This window comes from Palaemon carinicauda, chromosome 8 (genome assembly GCF_036898095.1).
Source record: "Palaemon carinicauda isolate YSFRI2023 chromosome 8, ASM3689809v2, whole genome shotgun sequence".
NCBI lineage: Eukaryota > Metazoa > Arthropoda > Malacostraca > Decapoda > Palaemonidae > Palaemon > Palaemon carinicauda.
This window is the reverse complement of record NC_090732.1, coordinates 37,587,423-37,604,922: the sequence shown is the minus strand read 5'-3', so window position 1 is coordinate 37,604,922 and position 17,500 is coordinate 37,587,423. Positions and strand designations below refer to the sequence as shown.

The window sequence follows — 17,500 nt, the reverse complement described above, 5'->3', positions numbered from 1 at the left end:
ATATATATATATATATATATGTATATATATATATATTTATATATATATATATATATATATATATATATATATATGTTTATATATGTATGTGTGTGTATATATATATATATATATATATATATGTGTGTATATATATATATGTATATATATATGTATATATATATATATATATATATATATACATACTTACATACATTATATATATATATATATATATATATATATATATATATATATATATATATATATATGAATATATATGCATATGTATATATGTGTATATGTACATACATAGATACATATGCCATACACACATACGCACATATATACACACACGTACACTCATATATATATATATATATATATATATATATATATATATATGTATGTATACATGTATGTGTGTATATATATATATATATATATATATATATATATATATATATATATATATATATATATACGGTATGTATATATTTATATATGTATGCACAATATGTGTATATATATATATATATATATATATATATATATATATATATATATATATATATATATATATATATATATATATATATATATATATATATATATATATATATCAACAACTACAACAACAACAACAAGAAAATTCAGCCGTTGCTAGTCCACTGCACACACAGAGATTAAACGATTAAGAGATAAAGGGAACGCACACAAAACTCGCCGTATAGTTTTCAAAAGATGTGCATATTCAGATGTTTATGAAAATCATATCCGATTGGGGGATTCTTTAAAGTCGCGCTATAGCATGAAATTTAGCATAATAGCTTATTAGAATTACCCATTGGTGAAAATAATGTTAAAGGTTCTTTGCATGATAGCTTTGATTAGGAGATATCATTTGGTTGGGAATCCTATTCGTGATAATCATGCCATGAGGAATAAAGAGTTATTGTAATGGGGGTCTTTACATGATGATATAAACCAGCCTGTAATCCATATCGCATTACAAAAGTTTGGAGGCGTGAATGCTTTTAAGCATAATTTGCCATGTTATATCCTTGAGTTTATTAATAACCAAGAGAGAACTTACTATCAAATCTAAGCAAATTAGAGAAGCTGTGGAAATTATTGTATTTCTTTAGTTCATGTAATTGTGAAATTCATTCAATAACTTCTACCAATATTTAAGGGGTTTCACGAAATGTGGAATTCTCTTCGCTGAATTCATGTCTGAGGAGTTCAAAGCTTATTGGTAATAGCAATGGCATTGTTTTACTTTAGTAAAACAAAAGTAAAGAGTGTTCGCTTTGATTTGTGCTCATTTGATCAATACCTGTCGCTCAAGAGGTTAATGTAAGTTGTAAGGCTATTGTTTTGGTGCTATAAAGTCAGAATCTATTTTCATTTGTTTCGTTTTTATAAATATATACCAAAATACAAAATTCTTAGGTTTAAAGAAAAAGTTAAGGTAAAGATCTTGAATTTACTCATTTTTTTAAGTGATGCCTCCAGACATTTTGCAAATCAGCGTTCAACTTTTTGTTGTTTGAGATGATGGGAATACCAGAGGGAGAGAAGGTATGCATAATAGGAAACCGAAAAGAAAAGAAGGCAAGGATGTTGGAGAAGTATGAAATATTAAATATGAAAAGGGAAATGTCTTAATTGAGGAAGAGGAACCAAGAGAAGATGGAAGGACTATTGCTCAAAACTATTAAAAATAATGAGTATGAAGAAGTGGAAAATTTTCCTCCAGTAGATAGACCAGTAGCAAGCATCAGGGAGAATGAAGTCGATAATGATATACCTTAGAAAACGAAAAACAAAAACAAAGGAAAAGTAGAAAAAAAGCTACAGAAAAGTCAGAGATAACAATAGAAATAATCAAGGCGTTGGGAAATGAAGGTCGAGAGTGGTTGCACACTATTGGAAAAGATCTGGGATATAGTCGAAATGCCGAGGGACTGAAAATAGATGGATGACTGAATTGTATAAAAAAATGTGACGCGTTAAATATGAGAACTCTAGGGAAATAAATTTCCGAAGCATGTGTTCAAATTACTAGAGAGAACACTTGAGAGAGTTGATAGACATACATGAGCAGCGGTTTGAGAGAAGTATCTAGAAGGTAACAGGCAAGTTTAGATGTGCTTAGTGAATCTTGAAAAGGCATATGACAAGGAACCAAGATGGTTAGTCTATTGGTGTTTGAAAAAGAGAGGATTAGTGGAGAAGTTGGGAAGGGTAGTGAGAATGGGAAGGGGGAGTGAGGCTGATGTATGAGGAAATAAGAAAATTGTACAGATAAAATATGAGGAGACTGAGGCATTCATCCACCAGATCAGCTCTGGTGTCCATTCTTGTTCCTCCTCGTTATAGACATTTTGACATAAGGATTAAAGAACAGAGAAGAATTGTAGGAGCTTATGTCTGCGGATGATTTGGTCATTATAGCAGACACAGAGGTTTAACAGTGAGGGAGATTTTAGCAAGGATTAATGGTTAAAATTGGAAAGACAGAGCTAGTGATTAGGAGTTTAACTTCTTGGGATCAATAATAACAGCGGTGGCAGGTACCGAGAAAGCTGTAAGACATAATGTGAAAGAAGCATGGCGAAAATGGAGAGAACTAAAGTTATTTTAGACAAGAAAATGTCATTAATGCTCAAAATCCAGATTTACAAGATAAATACAACGCCTGTACGGGCCAGAAACTTGTTCACTTAAGATGAAAGACGAAGGACTGTCGGAGAGGACCGAGATGAGGATGGTGAGATGGATTGGTGGAATATCACTGCTGGAAAGAAGGGAGAGTCAAGATATAAGAAAATGTGCGATGTATGTAATGTACAGGAGAAGGCTAGTGAAACTAGTCTGAGATACTATGGTCATGTAATGATATGGGTGAGGTGAGACTGAGAAACAAAGATTCAAGGAATCGAAATAGATGGAGAAAGTTAACTCGAGTGGCTCCCTGCAATATATTAGTGTGACTAATTAGGTCAAGTAGTTTGAGCACAAACAAAACCAGAATACAGATAAGGCCAAAACTTGAAGATTTTTGAAAAACGTATAATTTCCTAGGCATGAATCATAATAATTGTGACATAATACCGTTATTGTTGTAACTACTCTTGAAAATATAAACCGGGTCATTATAATTTAGGCCATTAATTCCGAATTATTGAACCAGTAACTGCAAACTTGTATGGGAACTTACTTTGATGAAGGTCTAAAGCATGGTCAAAATGTCACTCCACAATTTTAGTATCTAAAGATCTCTGTTTGTAGACTGAGTTTTTGCCTTAAAAGATCCCAAATCTATTGAAGTATTGTAATAAGCAACCTGCACAATTTTCTTTGATTAAGCAGGTTAGTTTGAAATTGACTAGCAACTTAACAGGAAAATTTTGTCTCTTGAAACTTTTTTTTTCAGTGGTAGTGACAAGACAAGACTCTTATGGAAACTGAAAATAACAACAAACGAGGATTCATTTTGATCGGGATTATTTAAAAAAAAAAAAAAAAACGTCATACTTTGGGTGTTTGAAAGCAAAAATTTTTTTTCCAACAATCGTAAGCAATATGCAAAAGTTACTGACGACTATTTTGACAAATTTTAATGTCACATAGGCAACGAAGCGTTGTTTTATTTTCAACATTTATGAACGGGAATGGTGGGATATTGATATGATATATTTTTCTTTACAACTTTCCAACGTTACTCTTATGTCGTATAAATAAAGTATAAAAGGCCATTCACACCGATAGTTAGATGTTAGTCAATTAACACTTCACGGACAATAGGCTGAATTTAACCACTTCTGGGCCAGGCGTGGATGATTAATTTATAGCGGTATTATATTTAACGAACATTAATGGTTGGTCTTCACACAGATTTGGCACGAACGTTTGCCTCTTTAGTACGGAAAGGGTTTGATAATAACATTGAAACCGAAAGCTAATTATATGCAAGAACAGAGGGATGAGTTTGGCTCTTAATTATCCTCTAAATGAAAAATGAAAATGCAAAATAGTCATGTACCATTGGTAATAAAGTCATCAGTATCCAGCATTCATATAATTCCTAAATAATGGGAGGCAAATAAGACAGTATTTTGTACTGAATCACATTATCACATTCGTCAATTTTTCAGAATCAACCAGCGATGGGTAAAAGCCTATGAAGATAATCTCTTCATATTAGTAAGAAAGGATATTTTACGTTCTGTATATTTACAACAAAGGTTACCAGATTTCATTTTATAAATAGTGGTATGATTTTGTTTAAAAAGAAAATAACGCTCAAAAGATGTTATTCTGAACAGTTTGTTTTCAACTTAGAAAAGGTTAAAAAAAATGTACGAAAATCAGGAGACAATTTTGTTAATGAAGTAAATAAACTGTTATAGAAATATATATTTTACAATTTGAATAAGAATATTCTATCGATAATAATAATAATAATAGAGTAAGTTATTAGAGAACAGTAATGTTGACGTGCCAGATACCAGCATCTTCATAACATGTCCCTTTAAATATTTCTGGTAGCAGGTATATGATATCTCCTCCATATAATAAAGAGAAAGTGTCTGGCTATATATATATATATATATATATATATATATATATATATATATATATATATATATATATATATATATATATATATATATACATATATATATATATATATATATATATATATATATATATATATATATATATATATATCTCCATCTGGTAAAGGAGAGCCAGTAGTCATACCCTGGTGAGAGGTGGGTGCGTGTTTTTGATGGATCTAGTATATATATACAGTATATATATATATATATATATGTATATATATATATGTATATATATATATATATATATATATATATATATATATATATATATATATATATATATATATATATATATATATATATATATATATATATATATATATATTGTGTATGTATTTATTATTGTGCAGAACCTTACATCTACTTGATTTTGATATATCTTCTATTTTCATAGTGAACACCTCTTAGTGGATTCAAAATCGAAATGAATGTTACCCTAATTACGAGGAAATAGCCAGATCAAATTTAATATTTATATATTCATTAAGAATACGGGTTTCTCCCGCTAGAATAAATACAGCAAAACAGGCAGGGAAAATGTATTAGAATTGCTAGTTAGAAAATTAACCCACTTAGCAGAAAATAGACAAGATGAAACAATGTGTTTCAAATCAAAAGAAAGCTTTGGGTTCTTAACTTATGTTCAATGTTTTTATAGTGAACAGAAGCTCTAAAAACTTCTAACTTATTAAATCTTGAGAGACCGAAATAAATTTTTCTGGGAAAGGGTAAATCATGAGAAGATAGTATGACAGATATTTGAAATCTCTAGCAGCTTAGCAGTTCTTCACGTGTCATTAATGTGAATCGAATGACTGGAGAAGAGCTTGCTGATATTTTAAAGTTGTCTGACATCTGTGCAATTTTCTAACCTTTCACATGGCAGGATTTATTGTTATACCAGCTGTACCAAAGTAGTACTTTTTGCGAGTAATAAATATATTGTAGTTGACATTTGAATAGGATTTTTTTTTTTTTTTTTTTTTTTTTTTTTTTTTTTTTTTTTTGTATGGCCAGTAAGCCGCAGCGCAGTGAACCAGAGCTATTAACACTGGGCGCAAAACCGAGGACGTGAAAATTTCAGAATAATACGAGACAAGTAGATTTTGCTACTTAGGCTACAACCAACTCAATCGATTAAATCTCCCTCCCACACGCTGGGACGTCTTTTAGTATTGAAGAGTAATTTAAACGATAACCAAATCAGAGAAATGCTTTGTATTGCAATCCTCAAACCTGGAGATTCCAGGCAAGGCCGGCAAATAGCTCGTGAAGCATTCATTCATCAAGCAACAAGAGATGTTTCGACTCCTGCCACCAAGCAATTCATTATGCATTTCAATACAGAAAGCAAAATTGATCAAAGTGGAAATTATCTGGCATTGAATTTAGACGTAAAATACACGATAACGATTTCATTACAATGGATGCTGCTTTGTGGTGGTAGAAGCCAGAAAAATCGAAACTGCTCTAAAGTTGAGAAATATCGTTTCCTAGGGGCTGAATGGAAATAATTTGTTGTGCAGAATGGTTTGTCTCGTTTATTTTTTTATGATATCCATCTACCACTCGTAAGAGTAAATGTTTGAATGGGGATGCAAACTAACCTGCGATAGAACTTTCATTACTGCACGGTAAAAAGTCGTAATTATAATCGGAAATACTCCGTAAATATATACTGTTCTCAGCCGTATTTTAGTAAAATACAGGCGACGGTAATTTTCACCATAGTTTGTTATTATCTTTTACGGGTTCTTAACCGTAATATTACTCCTTAACGTCAAGATATCCGTTTGAAAACGATAAATGCCCGGCAACATTTATTCCAGGATTTTTACCGTTTTTACGGCAAATTTTTAAGTGTAGAGCAGAGGGAGACGAATAAATTTAGTTTTCTGGTTGGTTAATAAATGCTCTTCTTTATGCTTTGTTTCGGTTAATAGGGCGGTCTAGCAGTTATAAATATACCGGTTGTAACAGGGTTTTCATTTCAATACTTACTAAGCAATAGTTGCACTAAATTATACAGTTATATCGAAATAGAATAAAATACAACTCCTGTTATTGAGGTTATGTAGACGGCAGATCTGTAGAGAATATTTTTGTTGAGCCGTTTCATATAGTTTTCATTCCATAGTTTATGCGTTATTTTTTCATTTAATTTTGCTATTTACTTAATAAGTTCTATTTTTTGCTGTTTCTTTTATAGCTTATTTTTCTCCATGCTGTATTGATTTTCTATTGGTGCCCGTTGGCTTAATTAATTTTCTTTTTGAATCGGTTACAGCTGAGTTTGTAGTGAGGTTGATACCAAAGCCTTGATAGCGTTGGTGTTCTGGTTCGATGATGCTTCATAACTATATTTAAATATATATATATATATATATATATATATATATATATATATATATATATATATATATATATTTATTTATTTATTTATATGGTACTGCTCGTTATAGCGTCCACAAATCACAGAATTAATTGCTATAAAAAGTGTAAATGGATGTTATTGTGCAGGAAAATTTCCTTTATATTAGAGTCTGCTCATTATTAGAATGAATTAAATGAAATCCAGAGACCGTTCGTATATGGTCCATCGGTATTTTAAATGTTTAATGTTTCCTGTTCAACAAAATACTCTCATAAGTTTTATTTTACACACACACACACACACACACACATATATATATATATATATATATATATATATATATATATATATATATATATATATATATATATGTATATATATATGTATATATATATATATATATATATATATATATATATATATATATATATATATATATATATATATATATATATATATATATATCGCGCGCATGTATATGTATATGTGAATGTACATATATATTATTTGCATATATTGCCTTAATTAAAGAATAAAGATGTACTTACAAGTTGTATGAATGTGCATTGCTCACTATGTGAATCTTATCAAATATTTTACGTTGGCTGCAGGACACAGTTCAAAAGTTCTGCCTATTGGAGATGATAAATATTTTGCAGCAGAATAGATAATAAAACGGGTAGATCTATTTAAAGAAAATGATGACCATGTAATATATGAGTTGCAAGAAATGTCTTCTCGAAAGAGATATGATAAATTTCTTTGATACATTTACGGTTGGTAAGGGGACATTATCCATCATCATGAACGACGTTTACCTCATTTCTTTCTCTCACTGGAATATTTGATTTATTTGAGATGAGTGTAAGGCATATATATCTTACGAGGAATAAGGAGATAAAATGGCTGAGATATGATTTTCATGGCCATTTAGCCTTCAAGAAGGTGTCATCTTGTGATGTATTATTGTTTTTCCGTTTGCTGTATAAAACACGGAGAGTAAGAAAAGAACCCCTTAGACTTTGCTTACTATTTGAAGAAGAGAAAAGACCTCATCTTTATTTTATTCGATAATCATATTTTTAAAAAGAGTTTCCATTATTAGAAAGGTCATTGGTTATTTGTTTTACATGATGATGCACCTAATTTTTGCGTGAAGAGGTCAACACTTGCATCATGATATAGAATGACGTTAATTCGCCTTGATAGAAATATAAATGTAAGGCAAAACTTTAATAATCAATTGTGTTATATCAAAGGAGTCTATTTAGATACACCTTGGTTATATATACCGTTGAATATAGGCACGTTTTGGTAAAACTTTCCTTCTCTCTCAGTTGAAGAGTTCTTGTTCGCATTTAAATAGATTGGCATAGACCGCTTTGATTTGTATATATTTTGGTAGGAAACTAGACAAATGAACACTATTCTCTTTGATTTACATTTTTTACAACGTTCGTTTGATATATGAAAAGGCACGCTAATTAATGATTCAACCTGTGTGTTGGATTTTTCATTCATCAAACGTTTGTTTGTTTGCAAAGCATTCAACTAGGTAATAGATCATTAGGAATATAAACTTTGAAAATCTATAGTATGCGGAAGTATTTTGTCATTTTAGAAGAGACACTGTGCATTATAATTGTGCTTTTGATTAGAAATATTTTGTAATTTGAGAGGAGACACTGTGCATCATAATTGTTTTGAACAAACATATTGTCTTTCGAGAAGAGACAACGCATCATAGTTGTGCTTGTGACCAAAAATATCTTGTTATTTTAGAAGAGACACCACGCTTCATAATTTTGCTTTTGATTAGAAATATTTTCTCATTTTAGAAGAGACAACACGCATCATAATTTTTCTATTGATCAAAAACTTATAATAATGAAATAATTGAACTGTGTCACAGGGCGTGGGTTAATTACATAATAATACATGATTGGAGGCGGTGAATTAGACGATTATTACATCATAAGAGGATTTATTGTCTAAGTTAATTTTCACAACAAAAATGAGCATAAATCTTCTTCAAAGCGAGTGAAATAGAACTTTAAATCTTGAGATTACATAACAGAAAAATTATAAGTTTCTCGCTGGCTTTTAGATGATTTCGTCAGTCAAATACAATGGAATTAATTTTCAACTAATACAATAATTACACACGGGGAGAGTGGACATTCGTGGAGACTTTAACATGATTTAAATCATAACAACTAAAAGAAACTATTGGACGTCTTATGGCGTATGGACGTCCGCCATGGTTGAGGTAGGCTTACCATGGTAGGTGGGCCTAGTGAGGGTTGCCCACTCACGAGTAGGACTCGAACTTAACTGCTATAGACCCACTTACGCTGGGTGTTCTTATTTCCCCTACATTACTAGGGGGTTTGAGGGCTTGTCTCGCCTAAGGGAAGCAGTGGCAGGTGATGTAACCGTACCGTCCCCTTTCCCCAGTGTACCTGTTGACATGGAAACAGATTCAGTGCACGTGTGCTTGGGTCATCACATACCCAGCAATAATGAAAGCGGCTTGAACTGCTTCTCACAAAACCCATAGATCAGGGAGACAAAGTCATAGGTCGGCAATATCCGCCCTACTTCCTTCGCATTTACTTTATTTCTTTTACGTTATTTGTTCTATATCTGACAACTGGTCAGGTTTGTGTATCATGGCAACCTTTCAAATGGAATAGATCTGAAAATCCTAAATAGTTCATGTCCGGCCACCGTTATTTCTGTGCTGTTTTCTAATTTAGTGATTTTACTAGATCGTTATTGAATGAAGATGAACGAGTTACATTCTTGAGGACACTTATTAATTCCATCATGATTAAAGAGTAGATTAAAGGGTTGCGTCTTTGAAGTGAGGATGTGTGATTAGTGCCAAGGATGAAGTCTTCGACTTTGCCTAGAGAATTATTATCAAAGGTCTCGAGAAGAGAAGTTTGCCAATTCATGTGTAGCATGATAATTGATAATGCACTTAGGAAAAGTACAGTGATGTAACTGTAAACTTCGCCCTTTGTAATAACTTTGAAATGAAACTCCCATTGCAAAGCACTGAACGCCAAAGATAGGACTGGCAAGTCTATAAATTTAGTTGCCAACTTTCAAACATTTTACTAATGACGACATTTACGATAAAAAGGTAAAAATCTAATATATAGCAACGAGTAGTTTACAAAAAAAGAAAAAGAAAAAAAATCGCCGGAAGCTAATCACTAAAAACCACAGTTTTCTCATTGAAAGCAGGAATGGATACTTCAGGTGAACGTCCAAGTAAAGCATTAAGAACATCACAGCAAATCTTGATTTGGTTTACGCTTAATTCTCAAATCCTACATTTTTTTTCTTATTTTTTAAGCCATTCGCCTCGAAGTAATGAAACACAATGAGTATATGTGACTGTTTTCATAACAAATATTTCAATATATTTAACTGCTGAAAATGCTAGCGTAGCGTTATAAATAAATACTCGTAAAATTGCATGGAAATACCTAGGGAATTTAATCCAATTCAATTGAATGCTGTCACTATGTTTGATGAGAACTATATCATAGGAGAACTAAGGTCTCTCTCTCTTTCTCTCTCTCTCTCTCTCTCTCTCTCTCTCTCTCTCTCTCTCTCTCTCTCTCTCTCTACGAAGAAGACAATGTAATGTAGGAAGCAATATATGCAAAAAAAAAAAAAAAAAAAAAAAAAAATAATGTTATGCATTGGAAGCCAACGAAACGAATGTGAATTTATTGCTCGGCATTAATGGCAATGGTTGATCCCATGAGGGAATGAAAGCCACCAAAGGGCATGACCATTCCTCCTCCAGGTTTGCAGTGTTAGGCTGTGCATCGTTGTCGAGAAATCACCGACAGGGAATGAGGGCTGTGGCTTTCATGGGTTTCTTTGAAGTCGCCGCCTCTTTGGGTGAAGAGAATGGTTGAACTGTCTTCTGGTTACATTTTCACCTTTATTCATTCATGTAGAATGTTAGGTCACTCCATGGATACATACATGCATACATATATATATATATATATATATATATATATATATATATATATATATATATATATATATATATATATATATATATATATATGTATGTATACAGTATATATAAATATATATATATGTACACATATATATGTATATATATACATGTATACATATATGTATATATATGCACACACACACACATATATGTATATATATATATATATATATATATATATATATATATATATATATATATATATATATATATATATATATATATCCAAATACTTACACATGTGTTTTTAATTATCCATAATAATTGTGCCGTTTTACAGAACTATTATGTTCTTAGAAATTAATGTATACTGGAAACCGAATTATGTTACTTGAAGCAAGACAGGAAAACAAATTTTGGTGCCGACATAAGCGGTGGTTTTTTTTTTTTTTTTTTTCTATAAGGCGTCTACGTTCTTGAGCTGAAGTGTAAAGCAGTTTATTTCACAACGGAACCCACACCGGGTGACACGAAAAATGGAAAAATTCCGCCTGCAAACTTTGGCAAATCTAATCTCCAACGATAAATGAACCAGCCAAGTCTCGTGCTTAGACTCCGAGCTGAGAATGATGCAGAGAATTATTTTGCTTGGAATATCATAGCAGTTCATACACCTTAAACCGCTGAACTCACTTCATTCCTACTCTTTTAAATCATAAACCGACGGGGAACGTTCCCTTCAGTTGAAGAATCATTACTAAACGAATCAGATCCTAGCAAGACGAAGTATTATTACTAAACTAATCAAATCTTAGCATAGAACTATTAATGTGGCATTAGTTGGGAATTATCTAATTTGATAAATAATATTTTGTTAGCAAAATACCAGTTATTTATTTCGTCTTACATGCGGATCTAGGATACATCTCTTTACAGTCAAATGCGACTGAAATACTGCATGGAGATCGGTATTCCGAGAACCCACTCGTGCTGTAGTCTTCGAATGTCCATATTTAAATAAACAATTTATCAAGATCATCATCATCATCATCATATACTCCGACGTCAATTGACGCAAAGGGCCTCAGTTAGATTTCACCAGTCGTCTCTATCTTGAGCTTTTAAATCAATACTTCTCCATTCATCATCTCCTACTTCACGCTTCATAGTCCTCAGCCATGTAGGCCTGAGTCTTCCAACTCTAATAGTGCCTTGTGGAGCCCAGCAGAACGTTTGGTGAACTAATCTCTCTTTGGGAGTGCGAAGTACTCTTCATCTACCCCTCATCATGATGTCATCCACATATGGCACTCGAGTGATCTCTTATAGTTTCATTTCTAATCATGTCCCGCCATTTAACTTCCAACATTCTTATGAGGGTTTTGTTGTCATATAAAAAAATCAGTTGGATATTGTTTCATTGTCATACCGTGACTCATGTTCATACAGTAACACGGATCTCACTAAACTGAGATATAGCCTGATTTTTATACGTAACTGAAGTCGATTTGATTTCCAAATTTGACTTAACTTAGCCATTGTGTAATTCGGGTTTTTCCATCTTTAATTAAGCTCCAATTATAAAGACCCTGTATTAGAGATCATAGTTCCTAAATATTTAAATGATTCTACTTCATTAATCCTTTCTTTTTCAATAATATTTCATCTTCCATTGTATATTCCGTTCTTAGCATCTGTCTTTCTTCTATTTATCCTGAGTCAAACTTCCTGTGATATTTCATGCACTCTTGTAAGCAAGCATTGCAAATCCTGTGGTATTCTGCTATTAAAGACAGCGTCATCAGCATATTCTAGGTCAGCTAATTTCCTGTTGCCAATCCAGTCCAATCCTTCTCCTTTTTCCCAACTGTTCTATGCATTACAAAATCCATGAGGAGGATAAACAACATAAGTGACAACACATTCCCTTTGAGTACTCCACTGTTATTACTAGACAGTAATAAATGAAACACATACGCAAAAATAAAGTCTTGGTATTAGCCTAGAATTAGGTACCTACAAAAAGTAAACATTGACAAGTATTGAAATTGTATGCAAAAATATTCAACTCAATCTTCGTTAAAACTTGCAATTTATTAAAATCATATTTTTCATTACCGTAATTTCGAAAATTACCATGTCTAATTTTTTTTTCTTTTTAGCATTACATACTCATTGGAAAAGTTTTATAGGATTAATGTGCATAGAATGTGACACTTACGACATTATCTTATATTCAATTTTGGTTGTTCTTCACGAGGAAAGGTTGGATAATTTTTTTTTTCCATTGAATAAAAAAGTACTTTAATGATTCAACGAAGATAAATGAGGTTCAACCCTTGCCAATCATAATAAAAAGAATCATTATTCCCATTCAGGTGGTTTCCCACTCTTTCCTAATTATGGGGAAACAAATTGTTCCATGCATTAGTGTTTCTTTATGCCATACAATTTTTAAGAGAGAAAATATCACACTTTTCAGATTTCTGCATTGGACTGGTTTCTCTATACTCTACTGTTAACCACATTTCACAAAAAAAAAATAAAAAATAAAAAATAATAATTCTAATGCAGATTCACTGATTATAGGCGTCCTGCGCATCAGAGAACTGCCGATCATTATGCATATTATCCCGATCACATAAAAGCCCCTATTCTTAGCGACTATCGATAGTTTTTGTAATATGTTGAATAGTGTTAATAAGCACTTTGGTAATTATAAACTTTCTCTGCCTTGTACTTATGACGGAAAGATGATAAAGTAGGAAGTTCCGAAAAGCTTTAAAAGTTTTGTATAAGATGAAAACTACGGCGCTAGATTATGTAGTTAGGAAAAATAATCTCCAGAGTGTATAATGATTACAGGCGAAGTCAGAGATTTATTTGCGATGGGTCTTGAACAATAAATGTTCGTTATCGACAGGAAATTATTGGTAAAAACTGAAAATACGCTTTGGAAACAATACCAATATCCGGTATGGAGAAACACATTCGTGATCATTTCCTCTTACAAAATGATTGTGTTTCTGTGAACGTGTGTATGGCGCCCCTTCGCGCACAGACATGCATGTACATCACACACCTGCAGCCATATGTATAACCATATAATGTACAGACCATATCTGCGAACATACGTTAGGTAGAAGTCAATAATCGAACTCACTTTGTAGGGAGAGGGAATAAACGGCTGGATTAGCAAGCTATATGGATTATCGTATGGCTCAATGCGAATTACACCAATACTATTTCTGGCCATATTCATATAACGCAGAGTTGATCCGTCATGTTTGTGAACAACGGCATTTGAGAAGGATTTCTTTCATCATCTGGGTCTTTTCCTAAATAAACTCTTATTGGAAAAAACTTTGTAAATTGAGGATTTATGAAATGAAGTACATTAAATGATGATCATGACGTTTTAATTGTGAATTCAGAAGTACCTCTAGTAAATTTCATTGCGGAAGCCTAAATAGGTAAACAAATATGAAAATGCAATTGGAAGTGGCACAAGTAGAAATTTGCATTAATCTTTTTTTTTTTTTTTTTTTTTTTTTTTAATAGATTATGATAATCATCTTGCTGTATCCACACAAATATACTGCTATGTATCAAGTTTGTGTACGCGTCCACACGCTCCACACACACACACACACACACACACATACACGCTCTCTCTCTCTCTCTCTCTCTCTCTCTCTCTCTCTCTCTCTCTCTCTCTCTCTCTCTCTCTCTCGGAAACATCCGCATAAAACTTGCAGTAAAGGAAAAATTGTTGAAGCATTAATATTGTCATAGCGACGTCTCTGTTATGAAGTATGCGATACACTCGATTTGTTCTCGCGATAGATAGTTTTCTTCAAAAAGTTAGTCATACGATTAAATACTGATTGTTACGTTAACTAAATTTCATCCAATGAATCTCTTCATAGTTGTGTGGCTGCAATTTCCCAACAATATATTGTGTCCTTTTACTGCATTTAGACTTGATTGATTGATTGACTAGTTTTCTGGCATCTTGATAGCGAAGGTCATTGACACCGACATCATTTGTTATAAATAAAGAGTAGAAGTATATTAAATTTGAAACAATAAAAGCGAACATGTCCCTATAAAAGCTAGATAGCGTTTAGACTTGAATGACTTCTGTCATATGCAGTAATAACACTCGCGTGTACATTTACCAAGTCTTTATGATTAATCGAAAAAGCCATGCAAATACCTTGGTTTATCTGCCTGTACTTTTATGCTCTTGAATATCAGTACCTGGAATTCTAAGTTAACCTTCAAGCATATATTTTTTGTTTGACTGCTCTTATCTTACTGTTTTCTAAATCCTGTACTTTCAATTTGTTTAATTATTGAACGTGTAAATTATGATAACTCTATCTGTTGATAAACCATTTTGCAACTGTCTTTACATAGTTATTATTGCCCTGCCAGGATATCTTAATTTGTTCGGAATATTGCCATTTTTGCCTTCAAAAATAGTGTAATATGTCAGTGCAAAATAAAATATTATCCGTCTAATACTAAATTCCTAGGTTATATATATATATATATATATATATATATATATATATATATATATATATATATATATATATATATATATATATATATATATATATATATATATATATTTATGTATATATATGTATGTATGTATGTATGTATATATATATGTGTATATATATTAATGTATATTTATGTATGTATATGGATATAAATATATATATTTATGTATATTTACACACACATATATGTATATATATATATATATATATATATATATATATATATATATATATATATATATATATATATATCTATATATATATATATATATATATATATATATATATATATATATATATGTATATAAAGTCTTTGAAAAGTCTTTATATCGCTACCGACCTACCGCCAGCCAGTTCACCTAAGTTTGCCCATTTATAGCTTTTTCGTCGATTCAGTGAAATCATCCTTAAAGTCTTAATGAGAAACCGGAATTCTGTATCTTTTAACGACTCATTTCCCAAGAGATAAGGATTATATACATATATATATATATATATATATATATATATATATATATATATATATATATATATATATATATATAGAGAGAGAGAGAGAGAGAGAGAGAGAGAGAGAGAGAGAGAGAGAGAGAGAGAGAGAGAGAGAGAGAGAGATAGATAGATATACAACAAATGCAGCCGGTTCTAGTCCACTGCAGGACAAAGGCCTCAGACGTCTCTCTGTATGTCCGGAGTTTGGCCTGTTATCATTACCACGCATGCCAGAGCAGATTGATGATAGTAGGAGACTATTTTCTAGTCGCTATTATTATTATTATTATTATTATTATTATTATTATTATTGTTGTTGTTGTTATTAATAGCTAAGCTGCAACCCTAGTTGGAAAAATAGGATGCTATAAGCCCTAGGGCTCTAACGGGAAAAAATAGCCCTGTGAGGAAAGAACATAAGAAAATAAATAAACTATATGAAAAGTAATAAATAATCAAATAAAGTATTTTAAGAACAGTAACAACTTTAAAACACATCTTTTATATATAATCAGGTGAACATGTCAGCCTGTTCAACATAAAAAAAAAAAAAAATGCTGCGAGTGTGAACTTTTGAAGTTCCATCGATTCAACCACCCGATTTGGATGATCATTCCACAACTTGGTCAAAGATTGACTAAAACAAGCAAAACAGCAAACCAAGCTAGTATGAGTGTCCCTGACTAGTACAGCTTTGCTGATCATGCGATACACGTTAAGGTATCCTCACTCAGAAATGGATAATATATATATATATATATATATATATATATATATATATATATATATATATATATATATATATATATATATATATATATATATATATATATATATATATATATTGTGTGTGTGTGTGCGTGTGAGTGAGTGTATGTGTGCGTGTTAGAACACCTGAAAATATGCATCCCGGAAGTCCAGCAATCCTAAACCTAAGTAAACTTAGTACGAAAATACCGATCGAGAAAGGAGTTAGACAGGGAGATCGCATTTCTTCTAAATTTGTCACAGCATGCCTAGAAGAAGGTTTTGAAAATTCATATTGGGAAAATGTAGGATTTACCTTTACTGGGGATTACCTTAACAACTTGAGGTATTCAGATGACATAGTTGTGTTTAGTGAATCATGGGAGATATTGCAATGGATAGATGATAGAAGATTTGAATATAGAAAGCAGAAATATAGGACTGAAAAGGAATATCCGTAAAACTAAGGTAATATTCAATGAAAATGCAGTCATCAAATAAAGGATTATCAATGAATATGCGTACTCAGGACAGACAGTTAGTATTTCCCCAATACACGAGATGAAAATTAAAAGGATGATATGCAAGGGATGTAGAGCATTTGGTAAACCATATTAGATTATGAAAAGGAAAATGCCATTTTCTCAAAAAGGAGAAGTATTTATTCAGATGGTCATACCAGTTTTAACTATGCATCAGTAAATTGGAG

The 17,500-nt window shown here is 31.6% G+C and overlaps 1 protein-coding gene across 1 annotated transcript in view; it reads left to right on the top strand.

Annotated features, from left to right (window-relative positions):
- LOC137645703 (coiled-coil domain-containing protein AGAP005037) overlaps positions 1–17,500 on the top strand; it is a 1,132,788-nt gene that overhangs the window by 157,599 nt on the left and 957,689 nt on the right. The gene's annotated exons all lie outside the window — the stretch shown is intronic.